Source organism: Lissotriton helveticus, chromosome 12, assembly GCF_964261635.1.
Source record: "Lissotriton helveticus chromosome 12, aLisHel1.1, whole genome shotgun sequence".
NCBI classification, from domain to species: domain Eukaryota; kingdom Metazoa; phylum Chordata; class Amphibia; order Caudata; family Salamandridae; genus Lissotriton; species Lissotriton helveticus.
Window position 1 is genome coordinate 685483977 of NC_136073.1, and position 20674 is coordinate 685504650.

The 20674-nt window shown below is 49.1% G+C and overlaps 1 protein-coding gene and 1 long non-coding RNA gene across 4 annotated transcripts in view; one reads left to right on the forward strand and one right to left on the reverse strand.

The window, feature by feature from the left end:
- LOC144799953 (uncharacterized) overlaps window positions 1–20674 on the reverse strand; it is a 924253-nt gene that overhangs the window by 751923 nt on the left and 151656 nt on the right. The gene's annotated exons all lie outside the window — the stretch shown is intronic.
- The window catches only part of FCSK (fucose kinase), a 1128763-nt gene that overhangs the window by 679882 nt on the left and 428207 nt on the right, over window positions 1–20674 (forward strand). The window lies entirely within an intron of this gene.

Sequence of the window (20674 nt, forward strand, 5' to 3'; positions counted from 1 at the left end):
CCTGCAGCCAGCGGTGAGCATCCCGGAGGAAGCAGCGGAGGGGAGGGGAGGGGGGAGCTGCTGGCTCAGCTGCGCCGGCTGTCACAGCTGAAGAGATTTATTGACCAGGGAGCCATGATCCGCTGTTTGATCAATGGAACAAGGCGCCATCAGCACTCTGCTGGGAGGTAGAGACAGGAACAGGAGATGGAGAGGGGAGATAAGGAGAGAGGGAGGAAAAAGAGCAGAGAAAGAGAGGGAACACCTAGATAGACGCGGAGTGGAGCAGCAACCTACAGGGACCTGAACAGGAGATTTATTTATGCAATTTTATATAGCCCTGGCATTACCCGAAGGTGTTAGAGCGCTGTACATAAGAAGTAGCAATGTTAAATGTAGTTAACTAGTTACACATGCCTTACTAATGAGTGTCAAAATCATGATGCATGGAGCTACAGTGCTGTGCAAGCTATACACAATGTATGCATGGGAAGCAGTGGTCGAAGTGGGAAATAAAAAGTAGAGGAACTGTGGTTGGGGAATCAGGGGGCAGGAATAACCGAAAATTGAATCAGTGGGCGGAGTCAGGGGTGTGGCTAGAAATAGCAAAACATACCAATTTTTTGTACGTTTAGCATTTCACTGACTAGTTACAGCTTAGGACGTTATTTAATTACAACAATGGATAAACATGTTTATTTGAGGTTTAATTCAGGAAAAAGCAAACACTTATAGGGAATACAGGTTTATGTAAAGTGTGTGAAATATAAGCAGGAACAACATGTCATTTTAACCCTTTCGTTGCTGCCGTCGGCCAACGGACGTCGCGAGCACTACCTTTGTAGTGCTGCGCACGTCCGTTGGCCGACGCGGCCCTGCCCCCTCATCAGAACGCCCGAACCGCGGCGGAATTGCTGCCGCGGTTAAGGTGTTAATGCTTTTACTCTCATTGTTCAGAAATCCATGATTATTTTTTGTCTCAAGCATTGAGGTCATGAATACAGGGCTCCTCATGTACACATGTGTTAAGCAGGGCTCAGAAGAGAAAGGGACTCTTCAGGAGAATCTAGTCTCATGGAAACCCACGAATGCTCCTTCATATTCATGTCAGCCAGCCAGCTGCTCAACCATAATATAGCAAAAAGAACAACTGGTGGACAGAATGCAGAACAATATCATACATTCATCCCAGTACAGAGATCTAGGCCTAAATCCATTGTTTTTTTGTTCACCATGCCATTCCAGTTTGGACCCAGCCATATGCAAATCAGTCTTGATTCTGCACCCAATGGGAACAATCCAGCCCGAACTGCCAGGCCAGGTCCTCCCTGGGCTGGAAACAAGCATCCTAGGACTGGTTTTGGGCTTTCAGTCCTCATCAGCCAGGATAGCTTGATTCCAGTGGCATGGAGAGCACAAGACTCATGTCTGAGCATACCCGTCCCACTCGGTGTGACAAATGCAAAAAGAACAATTGATGGACAGAATGCAGAACAATGTCATACATTCACCCCAGTTCAGAGATCTAGGCCTAAATCCATTGTTTTTTTGCTCACCATGTCATTCCTGTTTGGACCCAGCCATATGCAAATCAGTCTGGATTCTGCACCTAATGTGAACAGTCCAGCCCGAACTGCCAGGCCATATGCATTCAAGTGTCCTTTCATTGGGGAAGTGAACACAAAGCAGTACCCACTGAATTATGCACATAAAATATTGCTCTTTGATATGCATGGTACATGTTCTTTGCAGCAGGCATATTACCCCTCTGCACTACCTTAGATGAGTTAAACAGCCACTAGACAAAACATGCTCCCATCTCTCTCCAGCAGGTACATTGATCACCAAAGTTATCTTGGCACTTGTATTGTTGACTGAAACCTGCTGAATATACAAAGAACTTTGCAGTGTTATTAAAACTCCTGCACTTGCACAAAAACGGTCCCCCCAAACTAAACTGGCCTCCTACCCTTCCAGTCACCCTGGGAAACGCCTGTTCCTGCCCTTTCACTGCTCCTTTCCAGTCAGTACTCCTGCTCATGCTCGATCAACACTCCTGCTTTGTCAATTCCCTTGCCCCCCCCTTCTCCTGCCCTGTCACTTCTCCTGGCCCGTCACTTCTCCTGCCCTGATTACTGCTCCTGCCCTGTTTACTTCTGCTGCCCCGTTCAATGCTCCTGCCCCATTCAATGCTCCTGTACCGTTCAATGCTCCTGTACCGTTCAATGCTCCTGGCCCGTTCAATGCTCCTGCCCCGTTCAATGCGCCTGCCCCGTTCAATGCGCCTGCCCCGTTCAATGCTCCTGCCCCATTCACTGCTCCCGTTCGTTCACCGCTCCTGTCCATTCACCTCTCCTGCCCCGTCACCTCTCCTGCCCCGTCACCTCTCCTGCCCCGTCACCTCTCCTGCCCCGTCACCTCTCCTGCGCCATCACCTCTCCTGCCCCATCAACTCTCCTGCCCGTCACTTCTCCTGCCCTGGCGCCTCTCCTTCCCTGGCGCCTATCCTTCCCTGGCGCCTCTCCTTCCCTGGCGCCTCTCCTTCCCTGGCGCCTCTCCTTCCCTGGCGCCTCTCCTTCCCTGGCGCCTCTCCTTCCCTGGCGCCTCTCCTTCCCTGGCGCCTCTCCTGCCCTGTTGCCTCTCCTGCCCTGTTGCCTCTCCTGCCCTGTTGCCTCTCCTGCCCTGTTGCCTCTCCTGCCCTGTCCCTTTTCCTGTCCCGTCACTTCTCCTGCCCCGTCACTTCTCCTGCCCCGTTACTTCTCCTGCCCCGTTACTTCTCCTGCCCCGTTACTTCTCCTGCCCCGTTACTTCTCCTGCCCCGTTACTTCTCCTGCCCCGTTACTTCTCCTGCCCCGTCACTTCTCCTGCCCCGTCACTTCTCCTGTCTGTTCACTGCTCCTGCCCGGTTACCACTCCTGCTCATGACGAATCACTGCTCCTGCCCCATTACTTCTAATGCTTCGTCACTTCTCCTGCCCCATCACCTCTCCTGCCAATCACATCACCTGCCTGTTATGTCACCTGCTCGTCACTTCTTGTGCCCAGTCACCTCTCCTGCCCTGTTGCCTCTCCTGCCCCGTCACCTCTCCTGCCCCGTCACCTCTCCTGCCCCGTCACCTCTCCTGCCCCATCACCTCTCCTGCCCCATCACCTCTCCTGGCCATCAACTCTCCTGCCCCGTCACCTCTCCTGCCCCGTCACCTCTCCTGGCCTGTCACTGCTCCTGCACCGTTCACTGCTCCTGCCCCGTTCACTGCTCCTGCCCCGTTCACTGCTCCTGCTCCATTCACTGCTCCTGCCCAGTTACCTCTCCTGCCCAGTCACCTCTCCTTTCCTGTTGCCTCTTGTGACCCGTCACTGCTCCTGGCCCGTCACTTTTCCTGCCCCGTCACCGCACCTGCCCGTTCACTGCTCCTGTTCGGTCAGCACTCCTGCCCGATCACCGCTCTAGCCCCAACACTTCTCTTGTCCCATCACTTCTCCTGCCCCGTTCACTGCTCTTATCCGTTCATCGCCCCTATCCGTTCACTGCTCCTGCTGGTTACCGCTCCTGCCCATTCCTAATCACCGCTCCTGCCCCTTCACTTCTCCTGCCCCATCACTTCTGCTGCCCTGTACCTCTCCTTTCCTGTCACCTCTCCTGTCCCATCACTGCTCCTGACACGTCACCTCTCCTGCCCCGCCACTTCTCCTATCCGTTACTTCTCCTGCCCTGTCACTTCTCCTGCCCTGTCACTTCTCCTGCCCTGTCACTTCTCCTGCCCAGTCATCTCTCCTGCCCTATTACCTCTCCTTTCCTGTCGCCTCTTCTGTCCCGTCACTGCTCCTGTCCAGTTCACTCTGTGTACAACATTGACAAATTACACAAGGTGGCAAATTCCCCACAGTATTCTGTTTGGGGAAAGCTCCTCTATAATCACTAACTCCAATCTCACTGGCACATGACATGCTAAAGGCAGATGGCGCATTGTCATTCGAAAGGGGGTAATCAGCCTCAATCGGAAACTAAAGCATTTTCAATATTATATACAACAAAACCATAGTTGTATGAATGTAGTATATTTATCTTTTCCAACCAACAACCTTTGACAAAGCCAATAGTCCTGGCTTGTTGTAGGTGTAATGTTTCTTGTTGTATTATATATGTGGAGGCAATAACAGAAGCAGCAAAATACAAGTCGGGCAGCACATTACGCTGGGCACATATTTTTAGCATAAATGTTTTAAGCCACATCCTTAATTATATCGGCCACATCCCTTTGAGAGCTCCCCAGTTTTTTCATCCCACTTAAAGCCCTGCCCCAATTGTGCTGTGAGTGATGGAAGGTCATGAAAAGTTGGTTGTATGGGTGTCAAGGGGGATCATATTGTCAGAGCCACTGTAGCGTCACAACGAGAGATTCCCCATCACACAGGCCCTTTAGGAGGAGATACAAAGCTATACTGATCTGCGCTGCTTAACAATTTCAATCAGATCTGCAGCCATTGCAGTCTCAGACAAACAAAGTCAGCATAGAGGGAATTGAGACAAATAGTTTTTCTCAGTCTCTTTTGATTGTACTGGGTTGCCTTCCTGAGGAACACTGCAAAGAATTTCAGTGCAGTGAAAAAAAAATGTCTCCTTGAGTAACCCTATACACCAAAAAGGCATTTATTTCAGGCTTTCTCACGTAACATGACACAATCATTGTATTGTATTGTAATTGCATTTTTATAGTGCTTACTACCCCCAATGAGGTGTCGAAGCGCTCTTTCTGGAAAAGCTCCTCTGTAATCACTAACTCCAATCTCACTGGCACATGCCATGCTAAAGGCAGAGGGGGGCGTATTGTCATTCGAAAGGGGTTAATCAGCCTCAATCGGAATGACAATGGCTTGCCCTCAGCCTGTGCTAGCTCAGGGAGGGGCTGCTGCAGCCTCTGGAGTTTAACAGAGAAGTGCGAGCATCCCCTGAAAGCTGAAAGACAAAAGTTATCGTTTTTTTATTAAGTAGGACTATTCTTGCCGTCCCGGGATGCTTTTTGGGAAAGTAAGAAGTAGGGGAACGGACTGACATTATTTTTAGAAGTAGGGGCACGCCGTGCCCTTACGTCCCCGCCCACTTCTACCACTGATGGGAAGAGTTAGCAAAATAAGGCAGTCAGGCACAATCCATTAGTCATGCAACAGCCCTCTGGAAGTCTAAAATAAACAAGATGGCGGAAGGAGTTTACTTGAGTCCGGGGAATAAGGCGTGTGATAATCGTGAGAGGTAAAAAAAAAAACACGAAGAGAAGATCTGACCGTTAATAGAGGTGGATTAGTCTGTCCCAGGGGCAGAGTGAGAGGGGGTACAGGTGAGAAGGAGACAGCCCAAGCCAGGCTTTCAAAGGTGCCTAGTGGTAGCATTATATTCAGAGCAAGCCAGGACAGATTTGGATTAGAGGGACTAATTAAAACTACCTTTGGAAAAGGAGGACTTGCAGTTCTGCTTTGGATTGAGGCAATCACTTAGTGGTTTGCAGTCCCGGGGCAGAGAGTTCCATACTCTGGCATCACTGTCAGAATAAGATTGGGCCATTGTGTGTTCTTTTTTAAAGGTTGGGAGCTCAAGCCCCAGTGTTTTAGCACTGTAAGTGGTTCAAAAACAGAAGAGATATTTAGCTTCAATGCCAGATGTCATGGAGCATGGAGTCCCTTATGTATGATCCAGGCTGTTTAAGGTTCTGGATTTAGTGGGATGCCAATGGAGAGTTACAAGTACCGGTGAGATGTGGTCATCCTTTTAACACCTGAGCACAATAACGCTACAGGATGGACCATTGCTTTCAAAGGAACAATATGCTCTTTAGAAGACCGGTCTGGAGAGAATTGCAATCATCAACCCTTGACTGCACCAGCGAGTGGACAAGGGTCTTCAGATCTGGAACAGCAATGAAGTACGAGTTACTTACCTTCGGTAGCGATGTATCTGGTAGAGACGATTCTAGCCGCAGATTCCGAAGGTAAGTAACTCGTACATCTGATAGAAGTGATAACCTAGCAATACCCCCTGGGAAGGAGGGTCTGCGAAAGGACCCCACCAGCCAATACAGAACAGAGGGCCCCCCAGGAGACCAGATCTGTGGACCAGGAAGAACCTTGTCCCTGCCAGGCAAGGGGAACCCCCACAAGCAGAACCCTACCGGCCCCAAGGAGATGTAGGAGGGAAAAGAAGGCTGAAGAGGCTCGTACACTCACAGCAGAGGAACCAAAGGCAAGGGCGGAGAGGCTGAAGCATCCCACTCCCCCACAAGGCAACATAACTTCCGCCCAAGACCAAGACAGAAAAAGCGGAAGAAGAAGCCTAGTGGGCCCAAGGAAAAGAAGGCGAACCCAGCCAGCCAGAACAGCGCCAGCAGTCAAGCTGCCAGAAGCAAGAAGAAGAACAGCCAGAGGCCCTAGGAAGGCCGAGCAGGCGGCGCCTGGCAAAGCAGAACACAGGAGCATTCCAGACCTCAGGACAGGAGCAGGGAAGGGAGGAAATGCCCGGGCACACAACTACAAGTGGCCGCGCACACGACCTCAAGGAGCAAAAGAAACCTACATATACGCCATGGAGAACAGACACCCGAAGGCGACCAGAACCCTCCAGCAGCGCACAAGCCATATGACATAGGTAGGCTGTGGGGTTTTAGGTTTAAACCTATAATAACTGATAAAACCCCACTGAAAGAAAAATAGCCCTCACCGGTGAAAACATATCAACACTGAAAAAACACCTGGACAACCACAAACTAAATGCCTATTCAAAGAAAGAAAAAAGAGGGTGAAAGAGTCATTTTTTTCTTCCTAAAGGGGTCAATACAATGTAACTTTGTTATACAAGTAGCAGTAAGAAATACTGCCTAACATTATTCTGCTTGAGTTTTGTTCTTTAGGGATGCCACAAAAATATTGTTTCTTCTTCCTTTTACTTTTTCAGTTTTGTGTCCTTTGGTCTAAAGATGCAGGGTTTAGTTTCATGTTTTAGGTCTAGTTTAATTATTTTATAAACTATAGAGAATCAGGAAAAATCAAATTCATATTTGATATTTTGGTTGCATTTGATTCTTTCACCAATAGGTACAGTGGCTGGTTTCATACAAATCTTTCCTAATATGTGTCATCACATTTACCCACTGAGAATGGGTAAAACCCCTTAATACATCAGACCATAGTTTCTAGTGGGTCAGTATTGATAGTAGGTGAATTGCCAACGCCCCAGGCTTTAAACATTCAATGCAAGGTATAGTGACAAGTATATATATCACCAAGCATCTGGGATAGTGGTGAAAACATGACACCAGACTTTTGGAAAACATGGAACGCAGTGTCACTTGTAATGCTCTGCAAAAAAAGGTTCTTTCCAAGTTCAACAAAGATTGGAGTGATATTGTTTGTATTTGCAGTGATTCAGCTACGTATATAAAAAAGTTGTGTGATGACCTGTCAAAATTGATACCCAAGCTGAAGTGATTCCCTGTAGTAGATCCTTACCACTTGTTAGATGGTATGCTGAAAGCATCTTTACAATCATAAGAGTTAATGAGGGATGCTATTGACTTTTTAGTCCATTCTGGTGCACTGGTTTCTAATGCACAGGAACTAAAACGCAAATATTTATCATTTCGTGCTTTATATGGCATCAAAGAAAGAGTCATCCCAACTGTGCCCCTTAGCTGATGGTTCTCAGCCCAATGGGCTAAGAATGCTGAGAGGGCTTTTTCACAGAAGTTTACATGGGAAGGAAAGAGCGAGCGAACATGACCCAAAGACTCACTGAAGAAGTATTGTATGGTGTACTACAATAAGATTAATTTGCAAAAATCTATTTGGACCTCATATACACTATAAGTACACTGTGTATATACCATGTTCTTTCAGTGCAGAAAGCAAGCAATAATAAAAGCAAAACGTTCCAAAAAACACCGGAAAAACACTTTCTGTTGTTTTTAGTGGCGCAAAAATGTATAACCGCTGATAACAACTGTTTTTTAAGATATTGAAAACACTGAAAAAAAAACACCAGAATTTACCAAAAATAGAAACTGAAAACAGGAAAGCCTAGACATAGGGTACGATAAGACCATCTTTGGGGGCACGAAAAACACCACACCTGGCAGTTTCCTGGTCCTGTAGGCCGTGAGGGGAACGGCCCTTGCACATTGCTCATCTCTGCCAGAACCACCAAGGCAGCAACACCGCCAGCTGGAACGCCGCGAGGGCAGGGACTACAATCCCCAGGTTCCCCCGGCGAACACGGCGCGACTCTGACCTCACCACTGCGCCCGGAGGCCCTAGAAAAGCGAGGAGGGCCGAGCACTCTGTGGGGCATGAAAAACACCACACCTGGCAGTTTCCTGGTCCTGTAGGCCGTGAGGGGAACGGCCCTTGCACATTGCTCATCTCTGCCAGAACCACCAAGGCAGCAACACCGCCAGCTGGAACGCCGCGAGGGCAGGGACTACAATCCCCAGGTGCCCCGGCGAATACGGCGCGACTCTGACCTCACCACTACGCCCGGAAGCCCTAGAAAGGCAAGGAGATCCTCCCGCCCCCGCGGGACGCGCGCGGGTGCGCCCGGGAGAAGCCCGGGACAAGGGCGGGGCCATCTGCGGCCATCAGAGGCCAGAGGAGGCTGGGCCACCCTTCTGAAAAGTCTCAATGGGTAAGCGTAAACAGATGCGCAATGAGGGCCTTGGGGGTAAAGATGCTAAAGTACCACGTAAATCGGAGTCCATCATCTCATACTGAACGTCAGCAGTGGGGGCCATTACTCAAGAAATTGCTAATGCCGAGAAAGAGTTGGGGCTCGAAAAGTTGGTTACAGAAGGGACAATGGTAGCACTGAATAACACGACCATACCTGAGCATCACCCAGTACCCATAGAGGCAGCGCCACAGTGTGTAACAACCGAGACTCTTAATGCAGCTGAGCCTTTAAACATTCTGTCTTCTATTCCTCACCCACTGCCTGAAGAGGTACCAGGCCCAAGCAGACCACAGATTCGGGTCAGGAGCAATAGCGCCAAAAAATGCGCACGCAAGGCTAAACACTCCAACAAAGACCCAGATCATGACATTGTAAATAACGTGGGGGACAAGATGGAAGAGTTGTTTAATGCACGTATAGAACCCCTGTTGGTGGGTATTGCCAAAGACATTGTTGATTCATTGAATACATGTGTGGCAGGTTTACTTAAAAGGTGCAAGACTATTGACTCGTTTATAAAGGACTATCGTAGCCAAAATCAACATACCATCCCACACTATAACACTGTCGATAATTGTGGTCGAGAGAACATGGAAACGGCGGAGTCCAATGCGCCCCCCGCTACCCCTCGAATCATTGTGCCCCAGACCCAACCCCCATTAGCTGCTAATTCGGGGATATTGATGAAAAACGTGGGGAAGGTTACAAAACATTCTAGCCTGGTTGCAACCACAAAGAACACCAATAAGAAACACGTTTTACAGGCTAACACTAGGAAAACTGCATCCTCACCTAGTGATTTAAAGCTGAATCTTCCCCAAGAGGCTGCCCCTTTTGTAGCAGTGCTGACAGCAGTTCCCCCGCTAGAAATTAATTGCAGCAAGTCCACTGAGGACTTATTAGGCACAACCAGGAAATGGTGCATGCAGTATTCAAGTGGGGAGGATGACATCTCACCATTCATCAACATGGTTAGAAGGGTGGGCTGGGTAGGTCAACATCCCAAAACTTTGGTGGGGGATTGTATCATTGTAAATTTCAGCAAGAAAGACCTAGCTGATAGATTGTTTTGGGATGGGTCTGACCTCAGAAATACAGGCATTAGACCTGTACCCCTGGGTTATTTCTATCCCCCGCGAAACATCAACCAGGTAATCACTGGCACCCCAGCCCAATGGGCTTCAGTAAGTACAGTACATCTTACCCGAGGGCGCGGTGAACTCCCCGGGCACTACCCGTCGGATCCCATCGCCACTCAATATCCTTCTTTACAACATGGTGTCTGGCACGGGCAGGGATTAGCGAACTCACAGAGTAGGGGCTTAAATTTGTCTAATCGTTTTGCCCCTCTGAGCTCTTTGGAGATCGACTGACTAGACAAACCGAATAATATACAAGAGGTGATCATCCCCAACCCCCCCAAAGATAACATCTGCAGAACCCTTAGTTGGAATACCGCTGGAATCAGATCTAAACTGCAAGACGAGAACTGGTTGGGCTTCGTCAAATTGTACGATATTATAGCATTCCAAGAAACCTGGAACACAACACACAGTTTTTTCTTGGATGGCTATGTCCACTTCAGCATTCCAGCTACGCCAGGATTGTCAGGCAGAGCAAAGGGAGGTTTGGCTCTTTTAGTATCATTGAATATGAATGGAGTCTTAAAGCAGCTTGACTCAGGTTCTCAAAACTGTTTAATTGTAGAATTGTCAGTCATTAAATCCCCTACTGTGTTATTTATTAATTTTTACAATTCGCCTGATAGTGTTAGTTTAAACCAACACCTAGTGTCCCTTGAGGAATTCCTTGAAGACCATAGATGTAAACAGAATATCTTTGAGGTTTTCCTCATGGGCGACTTTAACATTCACCCTTGTATCCTAGAGTGCACTTTGGAGGATAGTGAGGGGCCCCCAAACTCGCTATCAACACACTTCCAACACACAAAGCAAGGTGAAGCTCTGGAGAACCTCTTGGCCTCTTTGAAGCTATATGAATCAGGATGTGGTGTTAGTGGACCAAGACCAATTACATTTAAGGGCGGTCATACAGGAACAGTCATTGACTACATTTTTTTGTCATCTTTAGTTCTGTCAAATGTTTTAAATTATAGGGTAGTAGACTCAGTTTTTAGCGATCACAACCCTGTGACACTCGAGGTGGTGTAAGGGTTTTTTTTTAGTTTTAAAGATACGCTACGGATTTGTTACCTAAAGATCAGGGCAGAAGATTGAAATGGGCCAACTTGATCCCGGAAATTTTTTTACATGATGTTTTGGGCAAGGTCGAATTGGAGGTGGGAATATGTCTGGACCACTCAGCCCCTAACACTGAGATAGTTGAGGTATTTAATGTAATATGCCAACAAGTAAATAACGACTTGAGGGTTAAAAACAAACATGGCAGTCAAAGAGGCAAGAGATGGTTTGATCATAACTGTTCTAAAGCACACTCCGCCCTTTATAAAGCACTGAAAGAATCGCCCAGAAATAGAGCACAAATAGCAATACTACGGAAAATATACAAACAAGCTATTTATGCTCGTAAATGCCAGATTAAAAGTGAAGCCTGGACTGATTTGCTATCAGAAGAGGCCTACTCTGTCGTCAAAATCTTAGGCAGAGTCATACTAGGCAGGCTTACAGTCTGGCTTGAGGACAGCGGAATTATGTCTAACGCTCAGTACGGCTTCCGGGCCAGGAGAAGCACCTTGGATCAGTGTTTGAACCTCCAACTTAATCAGCAAATATACGATCGCTAAGGAGGGGTCCCTATACCGGGCTTTTATGGACCTTTCCCCAGCTTTCGACCTAGTCAATAGGTCAAAGCTGTGGAAGGTCCTTTTAGAAATAGGCATTGATCCCCCTTAGTTGGTTTTTTAGCCGACCTCCACTGCGGTCTTCTAGCGTCAGTCAGAGTCACCCAAGCGGGGAGGTACACAAGTCACTTTAAGTCGGAGAGGGGGGCCAGGCAAGGATGCATCCTGGCCCCCCTTCTCTTTACATTATACATAAATGCCTTAGAGCCAGCCTTAGCAGAGGCAACTGTGGACTTACCGCGTGTAGGAGTAACTAATATTCCGGTCCTCCTATACGCAGAAGACGCGGTTCTTTTAGTCCGATTGGGCGTTGCCCTGAACAGACTGTTAGCCTCCTTTGGTGATTTTATGACTTCGCTAGATTTGAAAATCAACACCTCAAAATCCCAGGTCATGGTGGTGGGAGCCTGTGGTAGAAAAAGGAAATGTAGATCTTTCTTTTGTAGGGGGGAAGAAGTAAAGAGGGTTCCCATCTTTTCTTATTTGGGTGTCATCTTTGACGATAAAGGAACTTGGGGTCCCCAACAGAAGTCAAAAAGCAACGCAGTAGCCAGGTCATCTGCGGCCCTGTTGGGATTCGCCAAACGGCTGGGAGCCAGAACAATGGAGGCTATACTTAAAGTATACAAAGCAAAATGCCTGGCAATAGCCACCTATGGCTCCGCTATTTGGGGATATACAAATCAGGATAACATCCAGAAGGTGGAGAATACATTTTTAAGATCTCTTCTCTCCGTACCACAGTCCACTCCCACCTTTTCAACTCATTCAGAGCTAGGGCTGGGGTTCGTTACAGACCTATTGAAATCCGCCCCCGTAATCTGTTGGATTAAAACCTGGCTTAACCAGGAAATCTCCTTAAATCACCTGATTTTCTAGGATTGCCTTGCTCTGGATAGAGCTCTCAAGATCCCATGGCTGGCCTACATCAATGCTATGTTCACGAAATTAGGTAGACCAGAGCTCTTTAATTCTCCGGGGTGTATTAAAAGAGAAGATGTTAGGGAGATTAAAATTGCCCTGTCAAACCGGTTTACTGTTGAGCGGGAGGCAATGGAGATGGAAAAACCACTTGTAAGAAGAAATTATGCATTAATAACTGCCCCTGGACTTGAACCTTATCTTACTCTGGTAACAAGACCGTTCCACCGGTTTCTTTTAACTAGATTCCGTTTTAATCTAATACATTTTATGCTTGGTTCCTTTTCTACTTGGGACACACCAGAAAATGCTAAACCCTGTGATTGTGAATTTTTCAACACAGGACACGCAACATTTCATGATATTTTGTGACCACTATGCAGAAATTAGGAAAAAATATCTGTTGCCGATTTTGAAGGAGGCGGGTTTTCTTCAGGTGAGGCCCGCTCTCTTGTTTTTGCAACTCCTATCTAGCGCACGTGTCACTTTCCATGTAGGAAGTTATCTGGTAGCGTGTGTCCGTATTAATAAAAAGCGTCGTAGGTTACAGGGTATTCCCTTTTAGCATATGAATTAATTGTACATTGGCTGTTTTTAAATGCAATACTGAGAAAGCTTTTAATTGTGTTTTAAATAATGTGTAGCTTATATATTTGTACTCAATGGACTGCTGCTGTTTATTCCCTGTGATGTATTTGTATCTATGTCTTTTTTTTTATTTTTAAAAATCGAATAAAAGTATTTTGACTGACTGACTGACTGACCCTCTTTGGAAGAATTTCTGCAGCAGAGGAACAAAGAAAAGAGCCACGGGGGAAAAAACACCCCGCGAAAGGCTTGACAAGCATCCCAAGCAAGCAGAAGGCCTAATCTCAGCGGCAAGTCTGCGCAACAATTCCAACACATACACATAATCAACAGAGGGGCAGTCCAACAGCCAACAATGCCAAAGTCCCAAGAAGGACCAAAAGGCCAGAAAACGCACTCCACAGCCAGAACAACCGGCCTAAGATGGCCCAGAATGAACCTGACTCAGGAATCACTGAGGAGGGGACAGAGGAGGAGGATAAGGCGGAGGAGAACGGGGCCCTGCCAAGAGCCTCTGATGCTCCGGGGCATGGAACAGCAAGCTGCCATCAAACGGAAGGTCAATGAGTCGCTCCCGAATATTCTCAGGGAACACTCCATCCCGAGGCCAAGTATGGTGACGGAGAGCGACTGAGGAAGCCATGGCCCGGCCCAACACCTCTTAGATGTCCAGGGCGGAGCGGAGAATAAACGCCGCCAGCTCCCGGCCATCCAACGTATGATGCCGTAAGTCCATTTGACCACCCTCCGGGGACGCCGTTGATACCAGAGATTCAGCCGAGTCCCACAAACAAGAGGAGGCCCGAGCCAGCACACACAAGGTGTTGAGAGCCCGTAGGGCAGCGCTGGTCGAGGCGAACATGTTGCGCCCCCAAGAGTCCAGCCATATTTAACAACAAGGGGTGGTGATGGACAGAGTTTCTGAATTAGGCAGAATACTCTCACCCAGTCAAGAGATCAGGGCTAGATCCAACACTGTTTTTTAGCTCACTGCACCATCCCAGTTCAGAACCTGGCTATATGCAAATTAGTCTGTTCCTGTCCCAGTGCATGATGGGAACAGGGCAAACCAAACTACCAAGCCAATTCTTACACTGGGAAGGAAACAAGCTTCCGGGGACCGGTTTCTGGCATTTCAGCCGTTGTCGGCCCGGCTTGCTTGAATCCTGATGGTGCAATGAGCAAGGGACTCACATCTGAGTATACCCTTCCACGCTTAGGGTGGACAAAATATTTAACAACAAGGGGTGGTGATGGACAGAGTTTCTGAATTAAGCAGAATACTCTCACCCAGTCAAGAGATCAGGGCTAGATCCAACACCGTTTTTTAGCTCACTGCACCATCCCAGTTCAGAACCTGGCTATATGCAAATTAGTCTGTTCCTGTCCCAGTGCATGATGGGAACAGGGCAAACCAAACTACCAAGCCAATTCTTACACTGGGAAGGAAACAAGCTTCCGGGGACCGGTTTCTGGCATTTCAGCCGTTGTCGGCCCGGCTTGCTTGAATCCTGATGGTGCAATGAGCAAGGGACTCACATCTGAGTATACCCTTCCACGCTTAGGGTGGACAAAATATTTAACAACAAGGGGTGGTGATGGACAGAGTTTCTGAATTAAGCAGAATACTCTCACCCAGTCAAGAGATCAGGGCTAGATCCAACACCGTTTTTTAGCTCACTGCACCATCCCAGTTCAGAACCTGGCTATATGCAAATTAGTCTGTTCCTGTCCCAGTGCATGATGGGAACAGGGCAAACCAAACTACCGAGCCAATTCTTACACTGGGAAGGAAACAAGCTTCCGGGGACCGGTTTCTGGCATTTCAGCCGTTGTCGGCCCGGCTTGCTTGAATCCTGATGGTGCAATGAGCAAGGGACTCACATCTGAGTATACCCTTCCACGCTTAGGGTGGACAAAATATTTAACAACAAGGGGTGGTGATGGACAGAGTTTCTGAATTAAGCAGAATACTCTCACCCAGTCAAGAGATCAGGGCTAGATCCAACACCGTTTTTTTAGCTCACTGCACCATCCCAGTTCAGAACCTGGCTATATGCAAATTAGTCTGTTCCTGTCCCAGTGCATGATGGGAACAGGGCAAACCAAACTACCAAGCCAATTCTTACACTGGGAAGGAAACAAGCTTCCGGGGACCGGTTTCTGGCATTTCAGCCGTTGTCGGCCCGGCTTGCTTGAATCCTGATGGTGCAATGAGCAAGGGACTCACATCTGAGTAAACCCTTCCACGCTTAGGGTGGACAAAATGTTTAACAACAAGGGGTGGTGATGGACAGAGTTTCTGAATTAAGCAGAATACTCTCACCCAGTCAAGAGATCAGGGCTAGATCCAACACCGTTTTTTAGCTCACTGCACCATCCCAGTTCAGAACCTGGCTATATGCAAATTAGTCTGTTCCTGTCCCAGTGCATGATGGGAACAGGGCAAACCAAACTACCAAGCAAATTCTTACACTGGGAAGGAAACAAGCTTCCGGGGACTGGTTTCTGGCATTTCAGCCGTTGTTGGCCCGGCTTGCTTGAATCCTGATGGTGCAATGAGCAAGGGACTCACATCTGAGTATACCCTTCCACGCTTGGGGTGGACAAAATATTTAACAACAAGGGGTGGTGATGGACAGAGTTTCTGAATTAAGCAGAATACTCTCACCCAGTCAAGAGATCAGGGCTAGATCCAACACCGTTTTTTAGCTCACTGCACCATCTCAGTTCAGAACCTGGCTATATGCAAATTAGTCTGTTCCTGTCCCAGTGCATGATGGGAACAGGGCAAACCAAACTACCAAGCCAATTCTTACACTTGGAAGGAAACAAGCTTCCGGGGACCGGTTTCTGGCATTTCAGCCGTTGTCGGCCCGGCTTGCTTGAATCCTGATGGTGCAATGAGCAAGGGACTCACATCTGAGTATACCCTTCCACGCTTAGGGCGGACAAAATATTTAACAAAAAGGGGTGGTGATGGACAGAGTTTCTGAATTAAGCAGAATACTCTCACCCAGTCAAGAGATCAGGGCTAGATCCAACAAGCCGGGCCGACGACGCCTGAAATGGCAGAAACCGGTCCCCGGAAGCTTGTCTCCTTTCTGGTGAAGAATTGGCTTGGTAGTTTGGTCTGCCCTGTTCCCATGATGCACTGGGCCAGGGACAGACTAATTTGCATATAGCCAGGTTCTGAGCTGGGATGGGGCAGTGAGCTAAATAACGGTGATGGATCAAGCCCTGATCTTTGGACTGGGTAAGAGTGGTCTGCTTAATTCAGACACTCTGTTCATCACCACCCCCTTTTCTGAATCGTTTTTGGCCACTACAGGTGTGGCAGGGTATACTCAGACATGAGTCCCTTGCTCACTGCTCCATCAGGATTCAAGCAAGCCGGGCCGACGACGCCTGAAATGGCAGAAACCGGTCCCCGGAAGCTTGTCTCCTTTCTGGTGAAGAATTGGCTTGGTAGTTTGGTCTGCCCTGTTCCCATGATGCACTGGGCCAGGGACAGACTAATTTGCATATAGCCAGGTTCTGAGCTGGGATGGGGCAGTGAGCTAAATAACGGTGATGGATCAAGCCCTGATCTTTGGACTGGGTAAGAGTGGTCTGCTTAATTCAGACACTCTGTTCATCACCACCCCCTTTTCTGAATCCCAAGAGTCCAGCCAGCGGGCCTCTCAGGACGGCGGAGTCAACAGTGGTGGCAGGGAGGGAAAAGCAGTCCGCAAAAGAGGACTGGAGGCCGAGGGGTGGAGGGAAGGCACGCCGGGGCACGCGGCACCGGGAGATGCCGGTGCAGAAGATGCTGAGGCACCGGGTCCCCCGAGGCAGGACGCCTCCAAGCCCCTGTCAAGGAAGAAAGGAGGAAACCTTCAAAGGGGAGCAGGATCTCCCTCCCACCAGAGCCCTGGTGGAGGACCTCCAATAGATGGTCCACCGGAAAATTAGCCACCGGGTCACCCATACGCAGGATGCCCACAGCATGGACACTGCGTGAGCGAAGGCCGCACCCGCCTCTGTAGGGCCCTGCAGCGGGGAAAGCAGCTTCTGCGTGGGCGTCAGCTGCAAACAAAGCAGCCGTCCCTGAGGCCAAGCGGGGCGGGCAAGGGGCAGACCTGGAAGTCAGAAGTAGCCGACGAATGAGGGACCTGCCGCTCTTCCGACAAACACCTCTGCCTCAGGAAGGGCGGGGACCCACCCTTCGACGCCGGTGAAAAAGACACCACACAGCGACCAGTCTCCAGGGAGGATGACACCAAGATGCAGGCTGCCTCCGGAGAAGGAGCGTCCGAAGACCAATCCGCGGTACGGCCTCTGCGCGGAGCCTTAGAGTCCGTTGCCTGAGGCGGGGTGCCAGCACCATCCGGCGTCGCCGGACAAGGTTCCTCCCAGTTGCCCGCACCGGGGTCCGGAGGGGGCTGGAGCCGAACCAGCCCCGGGGCGGCGCCGACCTGACCACCAAGGTAGCCATTTGCATGGAGGAACGAGACGGCCCTGGGGAGTGACACGAAGTTCTCCGCCATCCGCGGGCCCAGAATGAGGCGTAGATCGCTCGGCAACCCATGAGGCGGTGCCAGGGACGAATCCACCTCCAACTCGTCACCCGTCGAGGCGGCCGCCTGCGGGAAAGGATGAGAGGAGCCCGGAGAGGGGCGAGGGGTCCTCACCCGGCCTCGACCTGGAGGGGGCGAGGAGGGTTCACTGACCCCTGTGGCTCTGCACAGTCCAGCTGCTGCCGGCACTATACCGGTGCCACCTCGGCCTTCGACAGGACCACCCTGTCAAGGGACTGAGAGGAGCTCGGGGATGCGACCCGAGCCCCGGCGACCTCCCGTGATAGCACAGGGACTCCGCAGGAACTTGCGGCGAGGCAGAGACGCCATGGCATGAAAGAGGTGCCCCAGAGGAGCCGCACCCCAACAGCACCACACCCTCCAAGCCTGGATCCGAACCAGCCGGGGCCAGAGCTGCCGGCGGCGCCGCAGAGGGCCCTGCGCAAGGCGTGGGGTCCGCCGACGCCCCAGGAGGGGAAGGAGGGGGAGGCCTGCAAAGCCACTGCGTATGTCTACATTTGGACTCTCGACGCCCCAACACCAGGAAACGGTGGATAGGACGACACGCGGGCCGCATCACCCGCGGAGAGTCCACGCCCCCTGAAGGTCGGAACCCAGCCTCTGGGGATAAAATGCGACACTTACTCACCGGGGAGCGACTCTCGCGTGACATCGGAGAAGGGCACGGACGACGACCACTGCCGAACCTGAAGCCGTCTGCCAAAGCAGACCGAGGGGAGGACGTCGGCCTGGAGAGACGCGCCGAGAGAAGTTTCATGCGGCGCTCCCGCCGAGACTTCGGCTTCAACTGTCGACATGCCTTGCAGTCTGTGGTGCCGTGATCCTACCCCAAACACCACATACAAATGAGGTGTGGGTCCGTCACCAACATAAGCCGCCCACAAAACGTACAAGTTTTGAAGCCCGAAGGCATTCACACACTGTTCCACCTAACGAATGGAGAAAAAAGGGGCCTGAAACAGGCCTGTAGCAAGGACCGGATCCGCGTGGCATGCGGAAAAGGAAAAAACTGACGTAGGCGCGCCGGGCGGGTCTTATGTGACCTTACTGAGGTCACGTGTGCGGACGACGCCTGGGTGGAGTCGCGTGATGTCGCCCCGCCCCCAGCGCACAGGGATGCTGAGGCAAAAAAGTTTCCGGATCCAGTCTCACGCCTGGGGATAATCCTACGTGAAGGAATCTGCGGCTAGTAGTCTCTATCAGATATTACATATCCCCCATGCAGCAACTTAGCGTTGCCACCACTAGCCCTTTGAGAATGTGAGGACCCTGAAATTACAACCACAAAATGCGTGCAACATAATAAATGACAGGGACATTCTTTGTGGATAAATGATGGCACAAGTTTATTGATTACACAGGTTGGGTTAGCTTACGGGTGATCCAGGTGTCGATGGTGAGTTCCTTGAACGGCCGACACCCATCCTGAGAAAGCTAGAGCTGTCCTTTTGGTGTTTTCAGCACCAACTCAGTTAGATTCTTTACAGCTTGTTCATTACAGTGGGATGCCACCCCCCTCTTTACTTTGCATCATGCTCCTGACAAGTCAGTGGGAGACCCCGGCCAGTCTCCACAGTTTCTCAGGATTTAAACTGTCCCTTGAAGGATTAAGGAGCATCGTCGCGTCATCCCAGGTGTATGTGTGACCATTGTATTAGTTTGCTTCTGATGATTTACAGTTTTATCGAATATGATTCAAGTAATTGGCATGATCAGTGATGGTCGGTGTGCAGTCAAGGATGCATATTTATTGCAAAACAGTAAGTTCTGTTAAGACAGTGACTGACCATAGGGAAGAGTCATTGGTGAAGAGAATTAGATCAGTTTTGAGTTTCCCATTGTGACCACACTGGTGTGCATTTGGAAATATATGTTTCAGGGAACTCTTCCATGATTCTGTTTGAAGTTTGTGAGTGTGCTTTTGAAAGATAAGGAGAGAGGGAAAACAATGGTTGGGGGGGGGAGAAAGAGAGAGCAAAAGATAGGGGAAGGGGAGGAGAGAAATAAAACTTGACACGGAGGGAGGGAGACTAAGAGATGGAGAGGTAGGGAGAGAGAGGGAACAAAACATGGAGGGGAAGCTAGGTGAGAGACAAGGAGATGGAGAGGGGAAGGCAAGGAGAGAGAGAACTAGGGATGAACAGTTAAAGGGAGAGAACAAGATATGGAGCGGGGAATGAGCAGTGCTTAATTTGAGCAGGCAATTGCTGGTGGGGCCCAACTGCACTCTTTTTGGGCACCGGAACTTATTTTTCCAATATTAGACTTTGGCCTTGAACAAGAGAGGGGAAGGCAGAAAATGGGAAAAGGAAGGGAACGATCTAAAAACACTCACAATGGGAGAGAGCAGGGATTAAAAATAATCTGGAAGAGTGAGATAAAGAGGCCAAGAGGCCTGGAAGTGGTAATGGTGATAGTGACTAGAACGAAGAAGTAGAGAGGAATTTAATTCTCGATGGGTTAAGTTTTAGATGATGAGTGGACGTCTAGTCGTAACCAGATTTTAATATATTTGTGAAATACGAGATCTGTTTGGGAGAGGAGATCTAGGAATGTACCTGATCACGTTACAAATGATACCACAAGGTTAATTCCAATTCCCATTTTAAAAAATGGCCAATGGTGCTTGGTGGTAAGTTCAAAATCAAATCAAGTACTCTTCTTGGTAAGATCTCCTTAAACAATAGGATCACAAGCCCAACAGTTAGGAGTCCTATAGAACCACAGGAGGGATTTTCCTCTTAAAAGCAGTAATCAACTGCGGCATCAAAAGTCCTCCGCATTTCACATTGAATCTTAGAATGCCCAGGCAAGTTTGCCTAATCCTCCATAGACACCAACCCCAGATGTTCAGACCGTTTTAAGGAGCTAGTGAACATTAAAGGGAATACTTGTAAGAATTCACTCTATCTTACAATATTATCATCAAAAACCCTTGAAAAATGTAGACGCTTCTTTCCCAAATCTCAAAATCTTGGTTTTGTAACAGTTAAACGATTTGGTATGTAATAAGAGTGTAAGCTTACAGATTTTTTTTTTTAGCCTACTGGGAGTAATGCATTAATACCAAAT